Below are 11,978 nucleotides of genomic sequence, written 5' to 3' on the forward strand. Positions count from 1 at the left end.
ACAAACCGCGATTCCTTGACGGCTTCCTTCTAAAGATTCCCCAGAGAGGAGGCCAAGTGCAAGCACCCAAACAGCACCAGGGTATGGCAGAGTAACTCATGATGAAATACAAACACAATATTTATCCATGATAACAAAAGTACAGTAATACTATGAAACTCCTTGTACTACACAGCACAAAACTGTTCCTCTACATATATCAGGATAACAGCTGTTCTATTAAAGACATCACTATATGGTGTCAGTGTACTAATACACCTCAAGAGGAGGTATCATAATACTATGTAGTATCTATTAAAGTGATGCTTCACACAAAAGTTTATTCTCAAGTATTCACAAACACACATCGTGAGCTTACAAAGATGTTTGTCCCTCCTGGCTTCCTCCTTCCATGAGGGTGGACGGGGAGGGAAATCAGCTGTTTTACAAGTGGTTGAAGTGAAGACATTTTCTCAGCGCATGTGGAAAACTGTTTTACGTTTAAGAAAACCGAAACTTATCATGTTACATTCCAAATGACAAATTCATTCTGTTCTTCTGATCCACAAACACGGAAAACTACCACCCCCATGCTCCAGAAACCACTGACGTTCATCATCATCATCATCATCATCATCAGGGCTCCTGCGAGTCGACTGGCACCTGTGGGAGGAAGCCGGGTAAGAACCCATGATTAGGAGGAGGAAGAGGAGGAACGGGACACCCACTGGAGGGGAAGCACAGGACGGGAGATGAAGATTGACTGGTTGTCATGGCAACAGCTGGATCAGACCACACAAGAAAGCAGAGGATGAGGAACTTTAGTTGATGGCCAACATTTCTCCAGGAACACAAGTTTCAAGCGGACAAACAAGATAATTTGACGCGAAAAAAAAAAAAATTATCACAACCGGTTTTGTTTCTGCTAAATGTTTTACAGACAGGCACGAGACAAACAGCAGAAAGTGAAATTTATTGGTCTAAGTGTAATCCAGTCAGCAATAAACACACGAATGGAGATTTTCACAAGATGTGGCAGTTGGAGGAAACTTTGGTTTGGCTGGTCCTCAGTTGTGTGTTCGGTTCCATGCAAGTTTACGGGCATGTGCTGGCTCCTTTGTGCAGTAGATTTGTGAACGTAGAGGCTCGACAGTCACCCGTTTTGGTGCTGTTGAGTCGGTTCGACCCTTTTCTCTCTCTTTCCTTCCTGTGAGAACAAAGATGGATGATCCGTCGGTGCGACTGACAGATTGTATGTTGACCTTAAGATGAAACGATAATGAACACCAGCTCAACAGGCGGCTCCCCGCCCCCCCCACCCATTACTCATATTCACAGAGGAGAAAACATTGGGTTGAAACAGTCACTCTGTTTCACAGTTTAGTTTCATTAATGTCATTTCTCATAAAAGACTGCTACTTTCAAAAGTGATTGAAGCACCAGTGAAAGAAGGATCTAATGATGCCAAGCGACAATTCCAAATTTGAGGGGATGATAAAACAATTGAGGGTCAAAACTCCCACAAGTGAAGCACGTTCACCGTGTGCAACTGTGAAATGTTCCACAAGTGACTTGGCAGGAGAACTCCCAGGTCACAGTACTTGACAATACTGCAAGTAAGAGGGTTTCATCAACATTGCTGTGATGGATTGTGACTTCAGAGGCTTAAATTTTCATGAAAGTCTAAAGATTGCAGCTTCAGTAGACCTCAGTTTCAAAAGAGGCACCGGTAAAACAAGCAGGCCAGCTGACCGGTGACGTGGCATGACTGACAAACACTGAAACCAACCCAACACCAAACTTAAATACCCTCAACTAATGACGCAACAAGATTCAGGTGGGAGACAACGAGGGCAGGGAGAAGCTGACGGGGTGAGAGGCACCAGCAGCGGGGCTGTGACTGACGAGGGCTAATCAACCGGCGGGACACAGGAAACTGACAAAGACAGGAAGAACTACCAAAGTAAAACAGGGACTTTACAGAGTGAACTAACACAAAAAAAAACAACACAAAATAGAGAACGCAATTGTGAAACACAAGAAAAAACATGAACTGCAGAACTAAATAACCACTGACACAAACTAAAAGTCCACACTTGAAACGAGGCTCGCTCCACATCGGACAGTGACGTTATATCCCCAGCAAAAAAAAAAAAACCCAACAAAACAAGATTCTTCTTCGCTCTCTAACTGGTCCAGATGGATCCACACAACACGGTTCTCTCCAGTCAGCAGCAGGGGCGTTCATGCTCGTCTCTTCATCCTCCATATTCTCCCCCTAACGTAGGTGCAGGACCATTCATGATGGCAACGACACACAACGTCTGGGATGTTACCTCACCAACTTGGTATAATATATTTTACTTGCTTCCCTTGTAATGGCACGTATAAGCCGTCTCTCTCCGTGTGCACCAACATCTGCCTCCATCTGGCTTTCATATCGAAGGCTACAATCAGCATTCTGGTGTCGAGTGACTGCAGCAGTCGCAGGGTGTTGGTTTGGTCTCATTTCCTGTTCGCTCTCCTGCGGTTGATCCAGTTTCACGCACCTGTACCCTCGCCTGGTACAGCTATGTTTTTCATGCCAGTTCACAAGACCTTTACGTGTAAAAGTTTCACTCCTCATGCTTCACACAATACACAACAAAAACATTCCAAAACCAGGTCTCTTATGCGAAAGCTCATACTCAGCACGAGAAAAGTACGTGTTCAGTGAATTTGCACCTGAAAATTGCCTGTAGATGAAATTACTTGAATTTTAATGATACGCATGTGTGAAAATGATTGTTTGGGTTTTTCGGCGAGTGATTGGCTTTGTGATCGGAATCAGCCGCCTGACCCCAGTGGATTTGGTGTGACATTGACTCTTTTTTATTTTTTTTAACAGTGAAATTACAAAAACGCAGGGGCTGAATTTGAAGACGATCTCCACTGTTGCTGAACTGTCTGATCTGCATACTGTCATAAAGATATGCCCATGGTTTCTCATATTTAACTGTGACACGTTGAAATGATGATATTCTCCCGGCCTTGAACTGATCACTAACGATCCTCATCCCTAGCTGGGTCTTAGCCGCTGCAGGAGGAGAGCCTTTGCTTTGTGCTGGGCTGATCCCGCACTCCTCCTCCTTTTCCAGGTTTTAATCATTCTGGGACCATTTCTGAGCTCTGCTGGAAGCCAAGATGTTTAATTGGTAACTGGCTGGAATCTGGAAATGGCCTCTGCTAGAACTGACACTTTATGTGTGTCAAGTTAAGCTTTAAGTGTAGTTTTTAGCAGAACCGTTTCATAATATTAACCATATGTCTGGTTTTAAAACTATTGAACTTCCCTGCCATCTTTTAATGTGTGAATCACACTGGAGTCTGCCCTGCCCTTCACCGGGCTCCAGAAGTCTGACGGGCTCGTCGATGGTTCCAGTACGTCGTGTTCTGCATCAACGCTTTCTACTTTTTGTGTGAGAAGATTATCGAGGGGAGAACGGGCCTGACTGTAATCGTCCTCCAGAATAAACACTGGAATGACCTCAATTAGGTTTAGGTTCGACAGGAGGCCTTGAACAGCAGCGCTCTCCCATTATGCAGGTTTTCTGACAGAATCCTGAGATTACGGAAGGATTTGTGGAGCTCAATGATCGCACAGTGAATCTTCAGCCTTTGTATCAACTTGATGTGCCCCTCTGTAGTGAGCCAGGACCTGATGGATTTATGGTTCACTCTCTGTACCGTCCTCCCTCAAAAAAGTTATGTAAGGGACCTTTTACTCCCAGTAAATTTGATGCCTGGCAGCAAGATTTTAAAAATACAAACTCCAATCGATTGATTTTGAGAAATACTCTGGGTTTCAAACTTAGTTTTGATTCGTAGTGTGGTAAAATGATGAGTTTGGTCATAACATCACTTAAATTTGCGCATTATTTATATTCAAATTTCATCGTTAGTTGAACAGAACAACACCGGTTGACTGCTGTTATTCAGATTAATTTGGAAACTCTAGATAATTGAAGCCTAGCAGCCTTCGGGTAAGAGGCGGGGTTCCCCCTGGACAGGTCACCAGTCCATGGCAGGACCAACACATACAGACAGACAACCATTGGCTCTCCCAGCCACGCCTACGGTCAATTTAGAGTCTGGATTAACCTGGTCCCCTCTCCAAGCACGGGGTCTTTCTGGGTGAGTCTCCATGTTCTCCCTGTTCCTGCTGGGTTCTCTCTGGTACTCCAGCTTCCTCCACAGTCCAAAGACATCAAGAGGGACCAGGTTAATCCAGACTCTAAATTGACCGTAGGCGTGGCTGGGAGAGCCAATGGTTGTCTGTCTATGTGTGTTGGCCCTGCCTTGGACTGGTGACCTGTCCAGGGTGAACCCTGCCTCTCGCCTGAGGGCTGCTGGGATAGGCTCCACCCCCCCGCGACCCTTCACAGGATAAGCGGTAGAAAATGGATGGAGTAATGGTGGTGTTGTTTTGAGTCACTCTGTGTGACTCAGCCCCCCCAAACACACACACACACACACACACTTGCAGCACACATCCCCACATCTGCTTCTTCATTTTTGCTTTCTAATCTACAATCTGCCATGAATTCATTTAAACTCTGCAGTGAACGCATGACTCACATACTTGCTTGACTCAGATCGGAGTCTTTCTTTTTGCCTGTTGAAGTCAAATCGCAAACACCCTCCAGAACTGCTGACTCAACCTTTAACTGAACATCTATTTTGGTCGATAAAAATGAGCAAACAGGAAATAAACATTTCCAAATCCACCGTGCTGAGCGAGTGATTCTACAGAGCAAACGTGTCTGTCTGTGGTTGGTGTGGAAACCTGTTTCCTGGCAGCTCTGATTTTCCACTACAGTTTACGGTTGCATTCGTGAGGATTGTTACGAACGAAACATGTAAGTTTCAGTAACTTTTGTGAAGCACAGAGTTTATTTTGATCAAGGATACAGTGTGAACAATCTCGATGGCTTTTTGTCAAGGGAACGCGGAAACTTCTGGGTTGACCTACAAAAATAAGTCATCCCTGTTGCGTTATATTATTATTCTATGTACACATGAAGAGGGTACACATGGGACATATTTTGGGAAAGCTGCATATATTAATACGTACATCAACCTGCTCAAATCTCCATCACTCATCATGGAACCGTTAACATCATTGCTGAATTATTCTGACTTTTGGTGGGGAAAAAAAAAAAATTTAATTTAGACAAACCAAACCATTCATCTTCTCCAAGTGATTCAACAACAACATTCTCTCTATTTCTGGGTGTGCCTTGGATTGTCATTTAAATTTACAGGAATGGTAGGGGCTTTTTTTTTTTTTCATTCATACGTTCATGATCCCCAGAGGATAAAAGCGCCTGACGTCCATTATTCTGACTTCCTCTGCTACATCAAGGCTGACATTAGTGGTTTTAGGGAATTGCCACCATGACTTTGAAAAAAATTCTCATTCAATTTGGACGACACATTCACGACTCCCCTGAAGGTGGACTGTATAGTAACGTCGACTAAACATCAGAATGTTAGCTTTGTTATTGTTAGCATGGTTACATGAAAGGCTGTCGAAGAAGTACGTTAACCCAGAGCTCCTGATGTGTGACGGTTCTCCAAGCTTTGTTCTTGCAGTGAATATCCTTTAGGCAGTGTAGGACAACACCTATTGTTGCCTGTATTCAGCCAAATGAAAAATTCTTTGTATGGCTCCTCCTGCAGCAGGCCGGGATGTTCCCCCCCAGAACACGCTTGATGGTAACTGAGAAGAAATTCCTCAGTATGTGTGGGTGGGGGGCTTGGACTTCCTTGAAGTATCTGAGGTGAATCTGCTTCATAACCACTGATGTCAGGCCCTCAGTGAATTTATGCATAGGAGAGGAGCTTTGGAGTCCCTCCTGAATTTTATTTAGAAACATCAGTTTACGCTCATAATCCAAGCCGTTGACTGACAAGGTTCATAAAGCCTGTGGAGTGATACTTAATTAAAAACTGTATGTCTCAAGTACTCAGAAATTAGGCATCTTGAACCCACAAAGATGATTTTTTTTCCCCCTCCTGCTTCCCTTCTTGGTGACTGCAGGATGCAGAAAGAGCCAGCCACGTGAATTTAGCTTGAACAAAAACAAACAAACAAACTGTAAGCTAATTGTTGATTACTAGCCACAGTAGCGCAGCCAGCTAGCACATTCAGGTGAACCAACATGTTTGTGCTCGAACAGAACTGGAAGTGTTTTTATTTGTTTTTAGCTACTCCTGATTACTGAGCACACAGCTGGATAAAGTAGCCGTGGATGAATATCAGATTTTGAATGAATATCAAGGTTTGAGGGTTTATGAATGGATGCTTCCGGACAGTTTTGCTGTTGTTAGCCATCAGTCACCATTAGCTTAGAGCTAAATATACGTGGCTGGCTCTCGCTGCATTCTAGAGTCACAAAGAAATGATTCAAAGGGAGGAAAGACACCTGTTTGAGAGAACTTGAAAAACTAAATCCAGGATTTGGTGAAGTATCACTTTAAATCACGATGACACCTCTGATGTTAAGAGATTTGTTCTCATCTGCTCGTCGGGCTTCGGTATTGATGATGTGCACAGGCGAGCAGCCCTCGCCTTGTTTTGTCTATCACCATTCCTCTTTATCCGCTCTGCTCTCCGACTCCTGCTCGATGTTGTTTTAATGCACTTCTTTTCAACACAAATAATCTTGCTGTGCCTTCAGGGAGCACATGGGAACCTCGCTAGCTGCAGGGTGCTGTCCTGCTGCCGACCCTGCATTCTCACCTCCTGCCAGACGAGCCATGCAGAATGAAAACACCCCGACAGGGATCAATGATGAATCAGTGTCCTACGATTACAAAAAGCCTCTTCTTTACGATGAGGAATCCCTGTCTCCAGCTGGGCAGCTCTCAGCGTCTGGAGAGTTGATGTGATTTTGCAGAAATTTTAAAATATGAGTAATTGCACGTGTGTCTAGTATAAAATAAAATGGGCCTAGCCTTCCTGAATCAGAGGATCACCCCTTCTTCGACCTCATCACTGCCTTCATTGTTACATGTGGCAGCATTCCATCCCATGAGCTCTCATCACTTCTATTCCAGGGGAAAAGAGTTTTGAAAGTCTCGATGACAGGAAAATATTTATGTTTTAAAGGTTAAATTTACACTGCAGCATGACACGTTTTCATGTTATGAGAATACAAAGCCTTGTATGTGAAGGAAAACAGACACTTGGAAATAGTTATTGAATAATTATTGCAGGATACACAATTCACGCTGAGGCTGCTGCTTTTTGATCCCTGAGGCTTACAGTAACTGCAGTGTGATGTGTTCATTTCCAACTACATTTGCATGAACGTCCTGTATCCTCCAGCCACCTGACATGGTTTTAGCATCTTTAGCATCTAGTTCTTCTGCCACCACCCAAAAACCAACCCACTGGTGTCAATACCATGTCTGATGTGCTCCTCCAAAACTCTAAAAATGTTATATTTCTCTTCAGCAGCAGCCCGGGATGCTGGGCCTTCTGTAGGACCACACGATTGATTGTCAACCTTTAAGTGTCAGGGGGCTCAGATATTACTTTGCATAACTATTTTGGTTCTCTCATATCTCTCTTATGGGTTTACATGTATTAAATCCCTTCCTGCCTCCTTTGGGTCATGTCTTTCTTTGTCATTTAATCATTCTTTCCTGTTTTATTTTGAAATACTCATCTCTCCCTTTGGTTCTCAGATCCTTCACTGGTTATTAGACTCACTTGTCTGTCATTAGCCTCCCCTAATGCGGTTACTCTGGGCGTGTGTCTGTTTATTAGCGGGATATCTCAAAATTGACATGTTGATTAAATTTGGTGGGAAAAAAAACAAAACAAGTGATTTTCTTTTGGGGGCAATCTGTATCAGATTATAGATCCTGGATCCTGAAGAGCGTTCTAGGCCAGTGAGAGGATGTACAGTAGTGGTTAAAGTTAGGATTTTTGAATTTATTCATTGAATCCATGTGACGGTGTGTATTGTGATCAGGGATCCATCCATTCTTGGCTGTTAGGAAGAAAATTCTTGAACATGTGAGTGTTTTCTCATCAAGTGGGTGTTCTTCAGAGTCGGCTCATCTTGGTGCCCTGCAGAGGTGAGGCCCAGCAGAGTGGGGAAGTGCTGCAGAGACAGAGAATCGACTCGCCCTATGAAATGTGTTGTCAGTACAGAGGTCTCACCGGGGTGTTGAACTGAACCAGCAGATGAGTAGAAGGTTGCCTCAGGACGCTTCACTCATGGAAGTTACAAACCGCTGGTGTCAGGACTGCTTTACAAACACTGATAAGCTTTAATGAATCTTCTGAACTGTCTTCATAACAGCTCCAGGTCCTGGAGGGAGCAGGAGGGGACTTGGTCCAGAGGAGGCAGGAGAGGCCGACTTCCAAGTGTCCCAGAGACGCGGTAATGAAACACCTTCTTTGAAGTCTTTCAGAAAAAAAATCAGTGCGTTATCTGATCCGTTCTTTTCCCCGCTGCACAAACATCACTCGAGTTCAGCCGTCCCGTGTTTCCTGGTTGTAAACACAACATTCGGCTCAAATTGTAATTTGTACTTTGTAGTAATGCACAGAATGGAAACTTCAGGGAGGTGAAGAGAGACACACCAGCAAAAAACGAAAAACAAATAACACTTCTCTCATGGTTTTTGAGTGGTTCGAAACAAATTCATGTACATTTACATTTAAATCAACTATTTCATCAGATGTGTGCGTTTAAAAATACACTTTTAGAAGGAGTACTGTCACATCAAGGTGGGGCACAAAAGGTGGCCCACCATATTTCACATACTACAATCCCCCCATCTTTAAATGGCTGGCGTTGGCCTGGGTCAATCTCTCCACAAAATTTTTTATTGAGTTATAGCGCATTTTAGAGCAAAATTTTTAAATTCTACATTATAAAAATGCATTATGACTGCCCTCTACTGGTTCAAACCTCGCTATTGCAACTGAATTTTGCAATTGGTTCTCCTGGTGGCCGGTGATGTTGCAGACTAACAGTTACTGTAAGGTTCAGCCACCAAATTGTTGTGACGATGTCCATCATGAGACACCAGCGATGGATGACGGCAAGGAAGAAATGGGTCGAAAAGATCCCCACATGTCATAAACTAGCTAGACGAGACTTTAGTGCTGCAGCAGGGTTCCTTGAGTAGCTGCTCCTCAGTTTTCTTCATTACAGGTTTAGCTTGATGTGGGCGAGAGTGCACGATGCTCCGCTGTTCTCTGTTATTATGGTACATGAATACAGCGACATACAGTCGGTTCTATAAACAAAAAACAAAACAAAAACCAGAGAAATCTCTGGTGTCAGTGTTCAAACAGAAGGTGGCGTCTATGTTGTATTAGCCAGGCCTTTTCTCACTGAAGACTTGCTGATTTGTGTCAGTAGGAGGAGCATGTGGTTGTTATAAAGTTAAATGATGGCTCGTTTGATTCAAGTGTCCCACTGAGACGTGACTGCAAGCTGTCATGAAACAAATCAGCCTGGCGAAATTTCTCACAGTGGAAACATTGTTCTGGAAACGTCTTCATATTCAAAATCAAACCATGAGCGTGTTTTGTCACTCAGCTCCCTCCAGAGAGGACCATCGCTGACATCCTGGCGGGATTTCTTTGTTGAAATGTGAGCCAAACCTTACAATTTTAGCCTTGTTTCAAGCTTTACTGGAAGATACTTGAGACGAAGCGAGCAGGGCCAACTGGTCCACGTTCTAATCTTGCCCCCCTTTTTCTGTGGCCAGTTAAAACCCTCAAACCAGATTTTAGAGGAACATGAGGGCCCACTCTTTTTGTTCCTTCCGTCTCTGGCTCCCTGCTCTGCTCAGTATCTTTCCGCGATGCAATTGAGATTTACAAATTAAAGTTAATTACTATGTATACTTTACTAATATAACTTTATTTGGTAGCGCTGACATTCTCTTAATACTCCACAGCTGCCCTGGTTTCTCTTCCCTGCACACGAGCTGGATAATGCCGGTCCAGAGTTAGGACTGATGAAGGTCAGTATGGTGGATGCAGAGACCAATGAATGCAGCACCAACGGTTCATGAATTCAGCAGCCGGCTCTCCTGGACCTCGTACCTGAGTATTATACAGGCACTCGTTAACCGTACACTTTCACTGAGTTTGAATATTTTTGTAGAAGGGACGTTCACTAAATTCATTTTCCCCTGCATCATATTTGGGACAATGTGATATCAACTCTGACATGTCTTGTATATGCTGTTTTACTTTTTTACTTTCGAAGGAAAACATTGGGACCCAAAAGACAAAATGATTTCATATGGACTTAATTTGCACAAAGTGTGTCAGTCCCATTTGGACTCTTGATTTACAGTTTTGGATATCAGAACTGCAGCAGTTTAAGTCATCTGGGCCAGAGCTGCTAGCCAAGTCTCCTGTGCTGCAGCAGGTCCAGGTCCAGGTCCAGATCCAGGTCCAGGTCCAGGTGCAGATCCAGGTCCAGGTCCAGGTCCAGTTCCAGGTCCAGGTCCAGATCCAGGTCCAGGTCCAGGTCCAGGTCAAGGTCCAGGTCACCGCATTCATGGCTGCAGCTACATCAGACTCAGTCTCCAAAGGTTTTCCACCATCCTCTCCCACATCATGGCTCCTGCCCGGCCTCCAGGTCGCTCTGCTCACTGACTCCACCTGTCTGCCCTGAGCTTGGACTGTCTACCCAAGCCCCCCTGCTGTGGCCCCACCTGAGCCTCATGCCTCGTACTCCCGTTTGTCCCTGCATGTTTTTGCTTTTTTGGACTGGAGAAACTGGAGAAAACTGGCTCGTTTGTAGCTTTTGTTGTTGTACTATGTGTGTGTGTGTGTGTGTGTGTGTGTGTGTGTGTGTGTGTGTGTGTGTGTTTTCTCCCCCTCTGGAAGACAGATGATGAGTAGCATAGGTGCATTAGCATGAACAGAGGAAACAGAACTTAATTCACATGAGAAAAACAAAATGCATCCCGTTATCAGCTTTGGACAGAGGTTTTCAGTTTTGGAGATGGTCTGCATTCATGAACAGCTGCACGGTCTGTCACTAATAATGTAGGACCAGCATTAATTACCTTCATTTTATGGAAAGTCCAGCATGCTAAAGGTGACCAGTGAAGCATCGTTATGTAGCATTTACACGGTCCAACCAGCATGACTTCCATAGGGATATTTCTGGATCATTTAAGTCACTGAGGACTAAAAAGAAAACTGCTCTGAGGCTCAGGCCTCTGCCAGGGGCCAGGACAACACAACCAACACTGACAACTACAATAGCAGACATTTTGACATGTCACATGACCCAGGTTTAACTGATAAGCTTCCGTTCTGTGAGCCAGAACCATTCCAGTGAAAAGCATGTGCAACACCGTGCACTGGCCCAGATATATGGAACATGGCCATAAATAATAAGTTGCATCTAAAACTGGTGCTAAAGTTCAAATCTGCCTTCCTAATGGTGAGGTCATCCTCACAAGTCTCTGAAGGTTCCGCCCATTAATTCTCTCGTAACGTTAGTGAACGTGAAAAACAATTCCTGGATCGGCCCTGCAAGATCTATGAAAGCAGGTCTGGCAGTTTGAATAATCCTGTAACTTCTAATTTGACTTGGTCCTCACTACTTTCAAAGGGGAAGTCTGAGGAAAGTTTACAGAGGAAACACACCCTGTAATTCCCCCACAGCTGGCAAACTGTCAGCCCTCGGTTCTCTCCCAGCAGTTTAGCGCCAGTCCAACCTCACTCCAGAGCCTCGCTCGCCATACGCTTGCAAATGAACACGATGCTGCTGCTGCTGGAAACACCAACAGGTGGGCCGTCTTCTCCATCTGATACGAGAACCATATCTTAATGAAATCAACCTTCTCAGTCCAGAGGCTTAGAAAAACATTTCTGTGTGTGTGTTTTTTGTCAAACATTTAAAGAGGGAATCTGATTTTCGCAGAGTTTTAGTGAGAAAGGAGCCATCGTGTTTATTTAA

Source organism: Aulostomus chinensis, chromosome 10, assembly GCF_037954235.1.
Source record: "Aulostomus chinensis isolate RoL2024-O1b breed Wild chromosome 10, RoL_Achi_v1.0, whole genome shotgun sequence".
NCBI lineage: Eukaryota > Metazoa > Chordata > Actinopteri > Syngnathiformes > Aulostomidae > Aulostomus > Aulostomus chinensis.